General features: G+C 30.5%; 1 protein-coding gene across 10 annotated transcripts in view; it reads right to left on the reverse strand.

The window, feature by feature from the left end:
* Positions 1-18,035, reverse strand: part of LOC123527108 (G-protein coupled receptor dmsr-1-like) — a 442,014-nt gene that overhangs the window by 413,306 nt on the left and 10,673 nt on the right. For 3 of the 10 annotated variants that reach the window (XM_053523123.1, XM_053523128.1, XM_053523117.1), the window contains exons 1-2: positions 14,327-14,674; positions 5,338-5,359 (exon numbers count right to left, since the gene is read on the reverse strand). The exons of 3 other annotated variants lie outside the window; for them this stretch is intronic. The gene's annotated coding sequence lies outside the window, so the exon portion shown is untranslated. Of the gene's footprint in view, positions 1-5,337; positions 5,360-14,326; positions 14,675-18,035 lie in introns of those variants that run through there. 4 more of the 10 variants (XM_053523124.1, XM_053523118.1, XM_053523125.1 and 1 more) reach the window with 2 other exon arrangements.

Genomic DNA, 18,035 nt, shown 5'->3' on the forward strand with positions numbered 1-18,035 from the left:
AATCGAACTGGGAATTATCTTGCTTTACTCCTAAAGTATTATGTGTATAAATCAAAGTTTAAAGAAAACTTATAAGTTAAATACATTTCAGCCATAAATAATAAGATATCTGAATTCGAAAAGAATTGGTCTCAAGTTATCGAAACGATAGACAACTAAGCTAATATAAACAACAGAATTTAAGAAATAAAACTAAGTAAAATATTTCCTAACCTGCCAAAATTTCATCTTTAATAATACCAAAATATTTAAAAATAAATACTTGTTAATTCCGATCTTTTATTAATAGAGCTTACCATAACTGTTTACTAAGAGTTATTAATCAAAGGGATTTTTCATTTTATTTAATCAGTTTCCCCCATTTTTCACTTTTTTCTTCCTCTTTTTTTTTTTCTTAAATCACTTGCACATATTTTTGTTAAATATGTGCTCTTTTTTCCTGTGTATATATTTTTGATTTTTTTCATACACACATCTTCACATTTTTGTAAAATATTACCCCAATTTGTAAATTGCCTGATAACAAATACGACCTTAACTAGTATATGAAGTAGTTACAAAAATATGTATACATTATAGATCACTAAGATTACATGTTTAACAATATGTCTTGATATTTACATTATTAATTCATGTAATTGTACGTTTACATCATGTGTTTATATGTATCTATATATGTATACAATTTGAAATAAACGGGTTACCCAAATTGGGGCCTGAAAAAAAATTAAATAAATAAATAAATATAGAAAAAAGGAATTTAAGGAAAAGAATAAGTCCCAGTGGGGCTTGAACCTATGACCAATGAAGCAAATTAAGTCAAAGTAGGTTTACTCTAGGAATTGAATACTCTTTAAAAGGAAGTACACTATTACAATGGTCATGCTTTAAATAAGATAAATTATGTATGGATTAGCTGATGTAAACGTAGAAGATATATAAATGCCAGCAAGTATATATCCTATTTTCTAGTGAAATCACATCGGAAGCTATAGCTGTGCTGAATGAGGACGTTCATCTCGACACACTTGAATTACAAATATTCTGTAAAAAGTCAAATAACTCACTAGAATAATATTTACTATACTGGGAAAACTTTAACGCTCAATGTACCTTATATACCTACATTTTGTAATAATTACACAATTTAAGAGTTTGTTGGTTTAAAGTCACGCCGATACAACTATATGTCATATGGCGACTTTCCAGCTTTGATGGTGGACGAAGACCCAAGGTGCCCCTCCGGACAATAGAGAGATTGTGATTTCAACCTTCGCCTTCCCCTTCAACGTCTCTCATATATATTTGGGGTAAAACGTCACCGATATGCGTGTATTTTTTTTATATCAGAAGTGTCTACTTAAGTTTTCCATGTAAGATCAAGTAAGCCTAAGACTTCTCTTAATTACTATGTGAAATAAAAAGCTTAGTTTCAGGATTTCTGCTAATTAAGTTATTCGATTATCCGTATGTATAATTAGACTCAATTTGATGCGAAACACTATCAATAAGTATAAGAATGATGAAGTTTTGTATGGCTAATGATTTTAACTAAATACATTGAATTGAACCTGGAAGTATGAAGTTATCAACTGATTTTGAGAAACTTTGAGATTTTGTTCAAACTTTAACTTCTACGGCATATTTGTGTCCCCAGGCGGTATCGATAATACCAGATGGGCCTTTTTGTCGTATGAAGTGAAGTTTTGAACGTCCGAAGATGTGATATCACGAAAGTCAAAACTTCAATCTTTTTACATCTACCCTGTCCACATAGTCGGCATCAATGACTGAAATCTGGATGGAGGCAGTCATTTTACTTGAGAAATGAATAATAACGCGCGTTATCATTTGGTGGAACATTTTATTTTCACTTCAATACGTTTAATTGCGTGTTAATTATGAACATAAATTGGTACTAGTAAGACATAAAATTCTTCTGAAGTATCAGACAATTTCAGATCTATGATATAGTGATGCGAGAAGTTTCCTGTTAGCCGTATGGGATAACTCCATTCTTTACATGCACGGACCCAGAGCCTGGCAAAGGGCCATTTTGGGTCAATCCCCCTTTGATTCTTACATTTTACAACGAAATTCGGTCTTGAAACTCGGTGTGACCCCCCCCCCCCCACAACCCTCACCTAAAATGGGTGACCACCTCTTTAAAGTTGGTGTCCCTCTAACCAAAATTCATGGATCTGCAATGCTTTACTTATGAAATAATATATTCAAACAAATACGTGTATATGCCCACGTGTCATTTTGTGTGACAATTTTTGTCTCCACCTAACATTTCTTGACTGTTTCGCTAGACAATTGGTGACTTGGCACGATTAACTTGTGTTGTCTGAGAGTTTGGCATTACACAGAGTCATACAGAGTGTCATGATGCCAAAACGTATGATATCACGAAAGTATCTTACATTTGTTTGAAATCGCTTGTTAAATGTATTCATAAATTGTGTATATTGACTCATGTTATCGACATATCTTTTAAAAGGTCAGATTTTCATTAGGTACATTGTTTATGAGATTCTACAAGTAAAACGCATCTTTTAAGGAATTCGATGTACAAAGTATCTATTCAAAGTAAAACAACCTTTGTATTTTAGGGTCATGCTTTTTGTGTTTGCTTTATCTGTATTTAACTTAACTTCAAAGTATATTGAGAAATGCATTTGTAATAGCTGGTGTCTCATGTTTTTGTTTACAAAAATATTAACTGTATTATCTATCAAGAACACCATCAACAATAGAATACGTTAATATGATTATCATTTTTGTTTCCTTGCATGTATAATTTACAATTGTGCATTGTATACTGACATCATTTTATATGAAACCTAAATGTTCGGAGCAACACCAACGAGTTTTTACAATGTTCACATTGTTTCATTTTTTTTCGTAATCGCACTAATATCCATGCGATGATTAGGCCTATTTTTATTGAAATGTTTTTATTTAATTTTTTAAACCTCTTGTAAAAGTCCTGCCCTTTCGGACAATTGTTATCAAAATGCACGACAAAAACGATCATCATTACGGATAAATTGAATGGGCGGTTTAGAAGAAGTAAGGTTCATTCTAAAGTTTGAAATCTCAAGGAATTTTAATCGGACTTCAACTTCATACGTTAACTTCGCAAAAGACGTGGAAGGGGAAGGCGAAAGTTGAAATCTCAAACTCTATATTAATGCAGTGCCACCGACATTCCATAACCTACCTAGATGGCTTCCTCACATGATTGTGGATTACCCTTGAAATAAGGTTTGACTTGTGGAGTTTCCACTTTTTCTATTTTACATATAGTTCGTATGAATCTCTAAAGATTCATTTTCATGAATGTTCAGCCACCCTTTAAAATTAAATAGCTACAGTAAGCAGCCTGTACAGAAATCTCATGTTACTGCAATGAAATATTTATCAAGAACTATGCCAATGTTTATTTGTCAAGAATTCCATTAAATCATGTTTTTCTGTAAGATCATTATTTTAAAACATATGGAACTTTATTTGTTCAAACCAAAAAGCTGCACTTAAAATGTTCACTTAACGTTAATATGAGATCAGTGTTGAATTAACTAAATTTAAAGTTTTTTTCCAACATTTATTGACATTTAGCATTTTGCACTGATTCTCCAGTTTAAGAGGCACTTTGGAGATAAAGTGGATTTCTAGCTCACTAAGCATACATTTACATCTGACTTTAGAGTCCGGCAGATACATGCTTCAATTCACACTTAAATGTTTCCATTTCGAGACAGAGAAAGCATATAACAATATATCAATATCGCAGTCGCATTGGCATGTAACGGATCATTTAAAACAGACTGAAGTTGTGAACACTTAGAAGTGTTTACGTCTCGAGATAAGATTTTAGAGAGATATATGCTCGATAATATTTAAATAAATATAATATTATATAGTTCATTTTATCAATCGTTCTCACATATATGTTCCTATATCTTTTCCTAATTATCATCTTGAATCATCTTTTATGTCGGACAACTTCTGATCTAGTGTTTGTGCACAAAAATAAAGGATTTTTATAGTATCATTGTTAATATACTGTGAAATCATAAATATTCGTGGGGGACTACTTTTCTTGGATTTCGTGGTTGAGTCAATCCATGAAATTTCATGCCAACGAACAAGTAAAATTCCCATTTATTTTATGATCAAAAGTTGAAATCCATGTATTCATATCCTCACGAAATTGCCTATTTGACCAAAATTTTAAAATTTCATGCTCACGAAATTAAATGATTTTACAGTATTATGATTACATTTTTATGATTATACTACTTTTCTTGTCTTTCAATGATATGTTCAGTATAAGATTCATTTGTAGAATGTATGCATTATAAGAATTTTGTTTTTACATGTATCAACACCAGAATATACTTTATTTAATCCCTTAATTTAGTTCAAATAAATCTGTTTCTCTTAAACGCTGTATAAAAAAAAATCCGCATTTAACCCTTGTATTGACATATCTTATACACGAACAAAATACCGTTAATTGAAGTAAAAGATGTATTACAATAGTTCACAAGACAACTATCTTGAACGTTTGTTTTCCTACTTAAGTACTTTTGTCTGACCTGTTTATAAGTACTTGCCTTGTCGCTAATTATTTTCTAACCGTCTATAATAAGTGGATTCACCTTGGTCTTACAATATAACACGTTAAATAATTTAACAATAAGTTGGTTTGTTTTCTGACTAATTAACTTAAGAAATGTGTACGTCATTTCAACTCATTAGCCTTAGTTACGATGAAAGGTACATGTATTCAACTCTATTCAAAACTATTTTTAAACATTTTGATTTTTTTTTTAAATTCCCTCAATTGCGAACCCTTTTTGAATGAAAATCGCTTAAAAATAAATGAAAGAATTTATGTAAACATAGTAGATCTTTATAACGAAAAGGCTTAATATGTATTCCTACACTCGAACCAACAAAATTCGAAATGTAGCCACCAGACATACTTGACGTGATAAAACTTCAAAGACAATAAACACTTCGAGAGCTGCTTATCATAATTATAAATGATTATGTGTATAGAATATACCGCTTATGTGAATGTCATTGTAAAGGTACAGCGTCGTAAGTATGCCAGCTTCGTTTTTATGAACTACTAAGATTTCATCAAATTTGTAAGCAGCATGTTCTAAGTGATATTACACTTTACTTTGGAATACTTTTGGATAAAGTAAATGCTATCAAGCGCTTGAAGAAAATGTGCTAGAATATTTCTATAAACTGTTTCTTTTAAATGTAGAAGCATGGTTTTGTCTTTATATATTATAATGAAGAAAGTGATCTTACCTTGTAACTTTACTTAAGGTGTCTGAAAGATACAAATAAAGACTTAAAATTATAGGAATATATACACTTAATTACATGATTACATTAGGGAACACCTTTTCATATATACATTAACAAATATTGATTGTTTTTAAAGCAATATGGTACAATATTTTACAAGTACGTAATATTCACGCAAGTTGTTTTCCTATCTCGTATTTCTCTCTGTTTTAAGAAATATTGTCTTGAATTAAAGATTGTCGACATGCGTCACTTTCACATATTGAATAACACTGTTTCTTGAAATAATATTAAATTAACTCGTACAAAACAACCTAGCCGACAATTGCTTGATAACGTTACATCTATGAAAATAGCAGAACATTTAACGTTTTGCGAAATCAATAAAGGTGTTGCTGAATTTTATGTTAAGAAAAACAACAACATTGAATCGTAAACTACACTGCTGAAAACGTCAGCGGGGTGCAATTAAACTTCTAAATTACTTTGAAATAAACTGTGTATGGTGCTTTTAATTTACCAGACTTATAATGCGTTAACTTGGTATTTGTACAGACCTATTGACACATTTAAAGCTGTAGATATAACACTTTACAGTGTAAACGTTTATGTGTATATATTATAATAAATATTATTTCATATATATGATTCAATAATTTTCAACAGCTCAACAGAATCTTTCACATGTAATTTCACATACAATTCTTCATATATATGTTACTACGTGATACAAAATAAACACCATTTCACTCACAACATTTATTGTAAACTGCGGGAAATTTTTGGAGCGAAACATATAAACTTAAAATTAAAGCTGCTTAAATCTTGATCTTAAATCCAGTCTGCAATTTGCGTTGTCAATATATTAAGGTGAAATGTATCATGATGTGACTGGTGCATATCAAATGTTCGATATGCATAGCACCCATTTGCCGAACCACGTTATAGGTGAGAAATAAACTACTGAAATGGACTAGTATATAGTTTTCCCAGTGCTGACCATGTATCTCGTAGTATGCTACGGATAGAATACAACATGTACAACAAAACTTTCGTTCTTTCCTTGTATACTCTCAATATCTAAAATAATTAGAACATCGATGGATCCAATGTCTTGAAAAGCAAACTATGTTACCTTTAATGACAAATCCATTGTATATTATGTGATCTAGTTAATTTTCTGAAATGGAATAACTGTTTTAGTCTCAATCACTTAGAAAGACTAATATGTCGCACTGGCGCACTGCTATTTAGTATTGTAGGGACATACAAAAACATTGCTTATTTACAACGTACACGAAAGTATAATTATACATTTGTACCTAGACTAGAGATGAGATGGTACCTACCCAAGAAAATCTAAGGGGAACAACTCTGAATCGACTAATAAACTGAAGCCAACATAAAACATTGGTCAACATTGAAAGAAAAATCAGATAGGCCCTTTTTCCAACAACTGATCAGGTTGATAAAATATGACCTACATTTGTTTAAATCTTTTTGTATTCAATACACAACATGCACACATTTCTCATGGCTTACACTTACAATTATTTTATAAGTTGTAGTGATGCCCTGACAGAAAGTTTAGTAGTGCATGAAGATAATGTAAAAAAATGCATAAATTCCTTTAAAGAAAATTTACGACATAAGGAACGTTATTAAGTTTTGATCTTTAGCCAAAGTTATTTATTGTATTGAATGGTGATACACTGATTTATACAAAATTATATATTAAATTGTTTAATTTATATATCCAACAGTGAGAAATAACAAGAAAAAATAAATAAATAAATTAGTATCACGTTTGTGTAACAAAGTAGCTTCATTGCGTATATCTATCACTTCAATGAATCATTTTGAAAGTATTTCTTATGCTTTAGACATTTTGAAGAATTTCTCTTATTGTTCAGGAGTACTTTGCTTCAAATAATGTAACACAAAAATTCATTGTCATCAAATATAATTACAATGTTTTAAGGCAGTGGTTGTAATTACAACATTTGACGGTAGCTGAAAGGTAATGACTCTATGCAATGTCACGGTATTTTAAGCAATTCAACATTCTCTGGATAGAACTACCACGATCATTGCTTTCCTTGAAAAACGAATAAAAGAGATTACTTCATTGGATGATTTTCGTGACAGGTCAACCACCTTTAAGAAACTATAAGGTGTTTTATTTATTGCTGTAAATAAAGTAAGCGGGTAACTTCCAGATATCAACATTAAATTACAACTTAAACTATTTATACAACTTGAAAAAAGGTTTTTGTTGGGGCCTCTCATTTACAATTATATCAACAATTATCACCTGAACTGAGTGCATTCATGAGTGGAAAATATTGATGGTAAAATGGTATAGGGGTTTGTTTACATTATAAAATCTTTAATAACTTCTTTAATTTAAATTTGTGGTATGGTTTTGGTAAGCTTATAATAAAGAGCACGTCATTCTCTTTCACTCAGATTTTTTTTTCAAGCGTTTTAGACTCTTGGCTAGTCTTGGAATTTGACTTTATTAAAAGACAAAAGGAAGGTAAGTATAGGCTCTTTCAAAGTGTTGAAAGTAGACAAAACTTACACTATTCTCTACTGAATTTATTTAGCTGCGGAAACTTTTGATATAGACTATAATTGGGGATATCCTAGAATCATTGAAAAACGGTCAATGCAAGAGCTGTCCATTTTGCCTCAGATATTTTGAGAAAGTCATTTTTTAAATATCAAATAGTTCTATTTTTACATGGAGAAAAGGAAAACCATAAATATATTTAGTAAATTGGTGCACTTAACTATCATTTTACTCTAAAAAATACCTGTAAAGATGAATTTGAATTTTTTAGGTACCATCTCTTAGACTACCAAAACGTATTAACATTGCTTTTATGCAGACGACAAGACCACACACAGTCTAGTTTCCATGCGAGCTAAATGCGGTGTTATAAATGCGATATAGATTTTTACTATAACTAAAACAGTATGATTGGACAATTAAATAGTTTCTTAACATTTAGCATTAATTGAAATGATCGCCAATAATATCTCGAATGCGGAAATGAACGGAATGTGGTATATCTATATTCTGGAAGGGAAATACACAACTCTTTTGTGCTATACAGATTGTGTAACTAAACTGCAACGTTGGACCTACCGCAACGATTATACCTTTTCATAATTGTAAAATAAATATTCAAATATATTTGGTCTAAAGACTGATATATTTATGCTACTCATTCCATACAGTTTATCTATATAAGATATTTAACAAATTAATTGAATTCCATTTCAGAGTTGCTTTGAAATGTATTTATGTGTCGTTGTGACATTAAACACAACACACTTACAACAAAAAAAAAAAACAAGCTTACAATTTCAACAAGTTTAAAAGTTTAGAATTAAACGCAATATTGCTGAATTTTAGGTCGGCTATATTACTAGACAAAATGTACTAATCTCAAACTAATTCTAACTTAAAGCTTATTGCTGGTTAAGTATACAATACAGTCAAGAAAAACGTTCTCAAAAGAAATCCAAGACAAACTCTGAAAATTATGTGATATTTAAGGGCAACTACCTTTAGATTTAATTTCACAAAGTATTGCAAATTTGTCTACAATAAAATCAATTAAACAAAATGTGAGTATCATTTCTTTATTTATATGCAGGCGTTGCATAATAAAGTAGCTGAAGAAGCATTAATAATTGTCACGAATCCCCTTTGAATCTTTTTTTCTTGTTTCTGACTTTGAGATAGACATGTTTTGTGTTTAAACCTTCTAACTCCAATGCCGACGAGTCTGTTTTAGAAATGTGTATGTGTAAAGTTTGTTAATAATTCTGTTCTGACACCTATGTTCTGAATTTTGATTCTCCAACGCTTATTGACAAAGATGGTAAAATACTAAAGGAAGGCTACCAGTAGGTGCTAGAGATTTAAAAATATTTTTGTACTGATATTTAAAGAACACATTTATGTTGTAGTTTACCAGAAGAAAAACAATACAGCATATTGTCCACAGGAATTGCCACAACATATTATCAGATTAGGTAAGTATAAGATGTAGACTTTAATTCAGAATTCAAGATGCATTATGTCAAAAATGCTCTTTGATATTTTGAGGACTTTTTCTCTGTGTTTCATTTCCATACATACTATCTATTCCACACAGAAGGGTTTATGTTGCAATTAGTTTAACCCCAAAAGTTAAAATGACCAGCCTATTTACAATGATCTCAATCCGTAAGAAACAAACCATCATATTTTGTATACTATTATAACAGGGAAATAAGTAATATACATGTACTAGCATCACTGCACTCAGTCAGTAGCACAATAATAATTTGGGTCCGTATTAACAATTTACAAAAAAAGACTTGTTTTGCTCTATTGTTGTTACGTTAGCCTAGAGGAAACTGCTCATTTTACCGCTACTGACAGGTCAGCAAAATTTTGTTTGTATAAATGTGTAAAATGCAAAGTTCTGATAAACTGAACATTTGATGTTCTTATGAATAAGTCTGAGTTTCAGATTGTAAACGTTGACGAAAACAGGTGCAACAGAATGTACCTTGAAATGTTTACGTTTTGAAATCATATTATATTATTTTCGTATAGGATAAGCTCATAGGGAAATATTCCAGACGAACTTAATATTAAACATGTTTCACAGATAACTAATTCTGTCTGTTAAAGGCTTATCGTAATACCAGTTACTTTTTCTCGTCATTCTCCGCATCACCGAGTGGTTCAATATAATTATTAGAAAAAAAGGCAATCATATTTGGTTCTGGTGCTTTTTTTATTTTATGCTAGTAAATAAAATACTTCTCATCAGTGAAACATAAACCATATTACTCATTGCATTTTCACTCACTGTGAGTGTTATAGCTTTGCATAAGATTATTATACAAGCCCAATTGAAATGTCCTATACAGTATCATTTGATATCTGGTAAAACATAATATAATTTATCATAGAGCACAAAAAATTACTTTCTATGTCTGCACTTGCCTGTTCCTAAACCTGTTCAAGTAGATATACATTTCGACTCAGTCAATGCGGTGTATTCCAGTCGTCCACAGATATAATCTTGCAAATGTCTTATCAATAAGGCTCTTCTCTTAAAATAGCTTACATTTGATTCACGTATATAGGCTTACTGACTTAATATATACTGTGTGCGAATAGAACAATATTCATAATGATGTGATATATGTTAAACGATATCAAAACATTTATTGTTTGTATTCATCGCCATGTTACTAGTAGTTTTTATTTGTTTGTCAAATCTTCTAGTTTCGGTTTTATATGAGACAAAATTAAAGGAAACTTTATACTCAAATCTCAGCGTCATTTTTGTCGCTTTAACGAAAATATCGAGTTTAACGTTACATTGATCTCGGCAAATTTTACACCACTTTAAAAACAATTAGTAATAAGCAGACTGAAAAGAACGATTAACATAAAAATCCTGACGGACGTGATCACAAATGGACGTCATCAAACGTGTTTGAAGTTTTGCAAAGAAAGTAGTTACAGAAATATCAAAATTATAAACACGCATTATATGAGGAATGTGGTGAATTTTATATTTACTGAAATGTCGAAACGGAACACTTTAATTTCAACCCTTTACATTAAATACCTTCACTTACTGTAAGGGTTTCGTTCATTTTAAAGGAACTGCATTAGACTCAGACCCAGTAAGTGAACTTTACTTATATATGCAACGAACATTGATTATCAAATTGCATAAACAATTCTGAAGAATCTGGTTGTTAATAATAGTTGCAGTAAGACATGTATATGTCATTTCTCTTTCCACAGAGGCTCATTTCTTCTTGGTGAATAGAAAATGAAAATCCAGCGCTTGTCTTTGGTATTAAACTTATTTTCTTCAGTTCAGATTTAATGGTTAATGTATTGTCTTAAAAGCGATTGATAATAAACTATATTCTCGATACAAATAAAAAATGCCTCATGATAGTAAGATTATTATAAACGTATGAACAACAGAATTTCCCAAATAAGTAATAAAACATGACTAGATGTGACAATTGTATAATAGTAAAATACAATGACTTGATGAAAAGATCAACTATGGTACTTCAGATAATTGAAACTTGAATATTGGTGACAAAGCTTACAAAATATATCCAATTCATCACGCAAAATATAAACACATGGATTTAAATCATGAAGAGAGTAACAATGCTTCCACAAGACGTCTAGCGTACTTGGTGATGCATCTGTCTTCAAGCGATCAAAAAGAACAAATTGATAAAAGTACAGGGAGTTATGCCACAAAAGGAATTACATAGTCTTACGAACCGAAATATTGTCCAACGTACAGAACGATACACCAAATAACAGTTTAATTCTACGCCCTATCAATCAGTTTATTAATAAATGAATCGTTCTACATTACCCGTATGAAACTGATGAACACTTTTACAATAAAAATTTATACAATTTTCTACCCATGTAAAGGAGGTGCACGTGTAGCTCAATACCGTAGCATTTACATAACTTGCCATGTAATCTGCAAATTTCGTCTCTAGCTGAGTTTCAACAGCACGAAACGAGAATATCTGTATATCAGGACAAAGCTTTTTATAAGGATTCTTAAATAATATCATTTGTGGAATTTGTACCTTTGTATAATGCAACAGTTATTATTTATTATCTTTATAGAACTAATAAATGAATGTCGTAAAAAGTCCTAAAACGTAAAATTCAAGAGGCAGTTACATTTGACCGACATCTTTTTTGTAATTCTGAGAAAAAATTAAACTATATAACGGCTAAAAATATATGTTCCACATTCACCCCTTGTAAGAAGCTTGTGTATGTATCCAGAATAATTTCTGTTACAGTAGTAGTAGTACGGTTTCAAAAACTTAAGATTGTTGATACCTGATTACGAATTATTCGTATGCGATTTCGGCATTTTTGCGCTTGCCAAACGGAGACAAATCCAAAAATAAGCAGCAAATAAACGAACGGTTTCCATTTGAATAATCTGAATTTATTATATGCTTTGCATTGGATTATGGAAAGATAGCAGTGGATTATAGAAACGTAGCAGTGGATTATTAAAACATAACATTGGGTTTTGGAAATGTTACAGTGGTTTATAGAAATATAATAGTGGATTATTGAAACATAATAATGGATTACTGGAAACGTAATTGTGGATTAATGAAGTATAGCAGCTGCGTGTGAAAACGGAATTATCCTGTATTTGAAACGATGAGATCATCTTAGTATGAATTTCACTGGTATATTAAAATTCTTTAACTTGTCTCTGAATGAATATGAAAATATGTACAAAACTTAATATAAATAAAGGTCATTAAATATACCGATATACGTATACACATGTATATAAATAAATCTGTGAGAACATAATTTGGGAGCATATATTGAACCAGGCAAAATAATAGCACATCATTGATTGAGTCTGTTGGTGATATCATTTGAATAAGAAATACATACAAACCACATAAAATATTTAACTTTACAATATATTTATAGATCTTCTTAAACTATTCCAACAAACAAACCGATACTGTACACCATTGATCTATTAAAATGCTTAAACAGTGGTAGGAAAGCAACAGAATGTTACAAATTTGCCAACAGTATTCCACCATGCTGTCATGAGTACACTGAAAATAAAAACTTTTCTCTGTGTTCTATAACCTCCAAATGGATGATTCCTTTATATAATTATTAAAAGGCTGACATAAAGACAAATGACCGATTTTCTGATGATTATTTTTATATACAAACTGAAACACACCTTTAGAAAATGTCTCAACACTCAGATAATAATTGTATATACACAAATATATGCACCGGAATTTGTATAACTGACAGAGAACCTACCTGGATTCAATGTTGTTATACTTTCTGGTCCTTTGGGACCATGGATTCCATTCAACTGATGTGTAATAGAGTTCCGCTTGAGCCGGTGCTAGGGGGCGTGAGAGGTGTTGCATATTTCATTACCTCTCATGAACAGACTCAGTTAAACCGAGTCAGCTATTATTATGCTTGGTTGCTTTCTTTGCTTCCAAAGGATCTTTTTACAGATTTTATTATTTACTACATGTATGAGTAACAGTAAGTTTTAGTACGTGTTACAAAAAGGACTGAATATAAAACAAAAGCTGTGAAACTAACTAAATATGTATCTTAAACCAAATCTTATTACACATTTAGGCAAAGTTGACAGAAAATATTACTAAGCAGTCAGAATTAATGTGAATAAATGCATGTGAAAGAAAAAGCAAAAACAATATGGAGATTGTTTAGTTCATTTCGATCTTCGATCACAAAAAAAATCAACCAACTTGCAACTTACTTCTCTCTTGGGCTTATTGACTGAATCTAAAGGTATGCCTTATATTTCGCCATCAAGGTGTTGGTAACGAAATTTTTTACTTACATGTACAGCTCTTTTAAAATTATTTTAGTTTAAACTGTCCAAATTTACGACAAATATATTCTTATCAATATTTCATTTAATTATATTTATTACTACTCTAATTCCTGTGTTTTTCTGTTTTCTTACAATATTTCAAATTGTAATAATGTTAGATATCAGATCAAATTTCTATATTATACATTTTATTTTACAGTATTCCTTTCAGGTGTCATTTTTGAATAGTTTAACTCCCTATAAACCAACATTTAGGAACATTATGATAACGTAAACATTTAAACGTAAAAAACAAACCATATTCAAAATAGGTCGAGTTATTGTTCCAATAATAAAAAAATAAAAACATTTCTATTAAACGTTCGGAAAAACGGTTTCCAATTTAAATTTGTCAGTGAAAATAAAAGGATATTATAATAAAAATATATTTTTTAGAAATGTAACTAAAACTATATGGAGAATATAATAATGCTATACATAGATAAACTTATTAGAAACTAAGAACAGTAAGAGGATAATGAGATAAAGAATAGACCTACCTTACTCCACAAACATTGTCCATGTTACATTATCTTAATACTGAAAAGTGTTCGAAACATTTCCAATAATTTACCCCATTTTTATATATGATGCTTGTTGTAAAGCTTAATAATAAACTAAAACATCAATACAGAAGACTGTAATACAGAAGAATTATCTGTAGCTAACTGAGCAGCACTCGACTCGAAATCACAAATCCAATATTACCACTGCAAAAGCATTCCGAAACCCACCAACTGTATTTTACTTTTCACTTTTACATAAAACCTGCATAAAGACGCCCTAAACTGTTCTCCTGAATTCAGCTTCTATAAACTTTAATCTATCCAATATTTTGTAAGTGTTATGTACCGAGTCCTATCCAGGCGAATGGTGCGTGTGTTGTTAAATTTCATATATAAGCATCTTCAGCAGTTATGAAATACAACACATTTGTAATAAAACCTGCAAGCTCTTTTCCTTATTAAAGAAAACGAGAACTTAGTGCCACAAGGTGTAAAATTCCTTTCCAGTGGGTAATATATTAAAGATATATTAACTTAGTGAAGGAGTTGCTTTTTAAATCAAAGCAATGTAGGTACGATACTGTTTCTAATAATGATGAAATCCATTACAATATGTAAGTTTGTCAAGTTGAACATGAAATTTAAATCCAAATTATTGAACTGGACACTAAGTCTCAACGCTTTCTTTTTATTAATGGCAGTATCAAGATACGTTCTTGACGCTTATGTGACATCTCTTTAAGAAAGATACATTATGCGTATTTTTTTTAACAATAAGGTAGTTCAAAACGTTCGGATGAATTATTTTTTCTACAATGTAGAATTTGATTAAATCCTGATTTTACAAAACTTGAGAATACACTTATAAATTTCAGCAAATACAAAAATATAGTCGCGTGCTTGATGATTTGAAAACTTTTGACTTCACGCGTTTTCGTTATGGACATATGAGAAAATCACAATTTTCATAGGGTTAACGCGAAAAGAATTTTTTCTACAATGTAGATTTTAATGAAAGTTCTCACAGTTGCAAATACACACATGGCATATGATATGAAGAAATAAAATGTCTAGGTCCGTATGCTTGCCTTTGACATATTTGCCTTTGACTAAAGTGATCCGCACATTTTAAACGTATCCTAAGACATTATTTTGAAAGATGTAACGAGTCAGGTATTTTAACATTATACTTTAACTTTAGAAAAGTAGTGAAGTTGCCATTTTGATCAATTACTCACGGCTTGCCATTAATTTGGAACATTATTTTCATTTCCGTACAAGTAATTCAGGCTTTATTCTACGTTATCCGGAGAAATGACGTTACGCCATCACTTCTGGTTTATCAAACGCGCAGAACTACCTTAACTGCACCTGCACCAAAGGATCCCGTAAATTTAATTCGCTTATTGTCACACAGTTACAACACATTATTATAGAATCGATCATCCATAGTCAGTTACACGTAAAAATAGAATACTGATGATAAGAAAAAACAATTCAAACAAAATCCACAAGGCAATGTATACATAGCTGATTTTAACAATAATATAGCATATGTTGTAATCTATCAGGTAGCTTTTAATTATTATACTTCACATTTAACTGCACCATTAGCACACACTGGTACATATCATTTGCTTAAATTAATGATGTAGGAAAGAAAGCGTTATTGTTATTTTATCTAAGATTCAACAGTTTAATATTTCTATACTTCTTACATGTAATGGACATTTTTCATGTAAACCTATCTTCAGTGGTTCTTAACGTGATTTCCTATTTTAACTTTATTCTTATAAATATTCAAACATTCAAATACCATTTCAATTTCAAATTACCATCAATATTTTACCGATATGAAATGCAAATATCTTGGGAAAATGATGAGTGTCTAAAATATAAAAAAAAGTATATAAGTTTTTACAATTCTGTAATAAAAAGTACAATTACATTTGTATATGTTATACATAATAAGATGCACAAATGTTACACGATGTTGTCCCATATATCATACCGGTATCGCATTGTTACTGTTTATACAAATCGGAGAACTGTTCGAAATTGCTTGTATGTCTGACATTTTATAGTGTGATACAATCTTATATCACTTCTAATAAAGCCTTGGTTTTCATACTAGCTTATGAGGTACTTTTAAGACATTATATTGTGCTAAATACTTGACATGTCTATTAGGCGTTTTAAGAGGCACTTACCTTTGGTGATAAAGCTTCAAAAGCGTTTAAAATGGAAAGGATTGTACAGTTTGAGTGTACAGTTTGAGTGTATGATTACACAAGAAAAGCAATAATATCCAACGATGAAGGTGCTTTTCATCTGACAAAATAATAAAGATATAAACTATCGTTGATTTTGTTAGGAATTTTATATAATTTCTGTTATTGGCAGTGTCTAGATGTAAAAGAATACGCAATGGCAAAACTTTTAGAGGATATAATTTCATTCTGATCTCATCAATAAGGTACTGCTTCATTATTTTATTACTAAATTGTTGGCTGTCAGCAGATAAGCCGAAGAGACCTTACTTTCTGACAAGCTTGTGTATTGTTTGTGTGATTTACACTGAATTTGGTTTATTGTTTCTGTTGAGTACACAACCTGTCAATTACAGAAGAAACGCATCTCCAACTTGTCACGATTTCACAGAATACCCATGGTAGCATAATAACAAGTAGCAAACAATATAAACCTGACATATAAACTTGATTCAAGGCGGGTGTAACAATTTGAAAGATAGTTAAATTAATGCAAAATATTCACCATAAGTGCACTTGAAATTTAGTACTTTATTGTTTCTAACATCTTCGTCGGCATCATTTGGTGACTGAGAACTTTTAAATTGCATTGTCATAATCAAGGGTATTATCACTGTAAAATTCACCTAAGCTGAATTTAAAATTAATTTTCTTACATGAATACTTGTTAATTCAAATAGATATTGTAAACAGCTCATGGATAGATGCAGAAAACATTAAACTAACGCATGTCACAAAGTTAAATTCTTTCTTACAAAATAGTTACCTCAACCTTGTATATTTTAGAATTTATGTAAGAATTAATATAACATTTTGTGACAAATAACTTTGACTTATATAAACGCGCTTCCCGCTAAAAAATGAAAACTCAATATCCAAATAACGCAAATCTAACAAAAGCACAAATAATGCTGAAGGGGTTCCAGAACTTTTGTCTAAATAAGTAATATAAATCAAAATCCATGTTTCTTTCTTAATAAGTCGGGTAAAATTGAAATGGTCTCAGTCAACTGTAAATATCAAATTGTTATTTCTGTCATAGGGAATTCGTAATGTATATTACTGTTAATTTGACGGGAAGTAGATTAAATGTCAATTCAATGTTTCTGTTGGCTGAATTTCCTTCGGATATAATGTTGCTTTGAAAGAATATGGTTTAATGAAAGTCTACAGTGAGGAAAAATATTTCCTTCAAACTTCCAGAACTACCTTAAACACATTTCAAGTATTTTGATATCTATGGAATCTTATCAGAATTTCACTCAAAGTTTATAAAGCAGACATATGTGCATTATGCAAGTGTTCAGATTTATCGTATAACCATTAGCTAATCTATATAAGATTCTTGTAAATGTTCTTTTATTTTCTTGGGTTTTAATCAATTTCTCTCACAAGATTAGAACGTAACTAAGCACCGAACCAGCAGACTCGGT

This window comes from Mercenaria mercenaria, chromosome 14, assembly GCF_021730395.1.
Source record: "Mercenaria mercenaria strain notata chromosome 14, MADL_Memer_1, whole genome shotgun sequence".
Taxonomy (NCBI): Eukaryota; Metazoa; Mollusca; class Bivalvia; order Venerida; family Veneridae; genus Mercenaria; species Mercenaria mercenaria.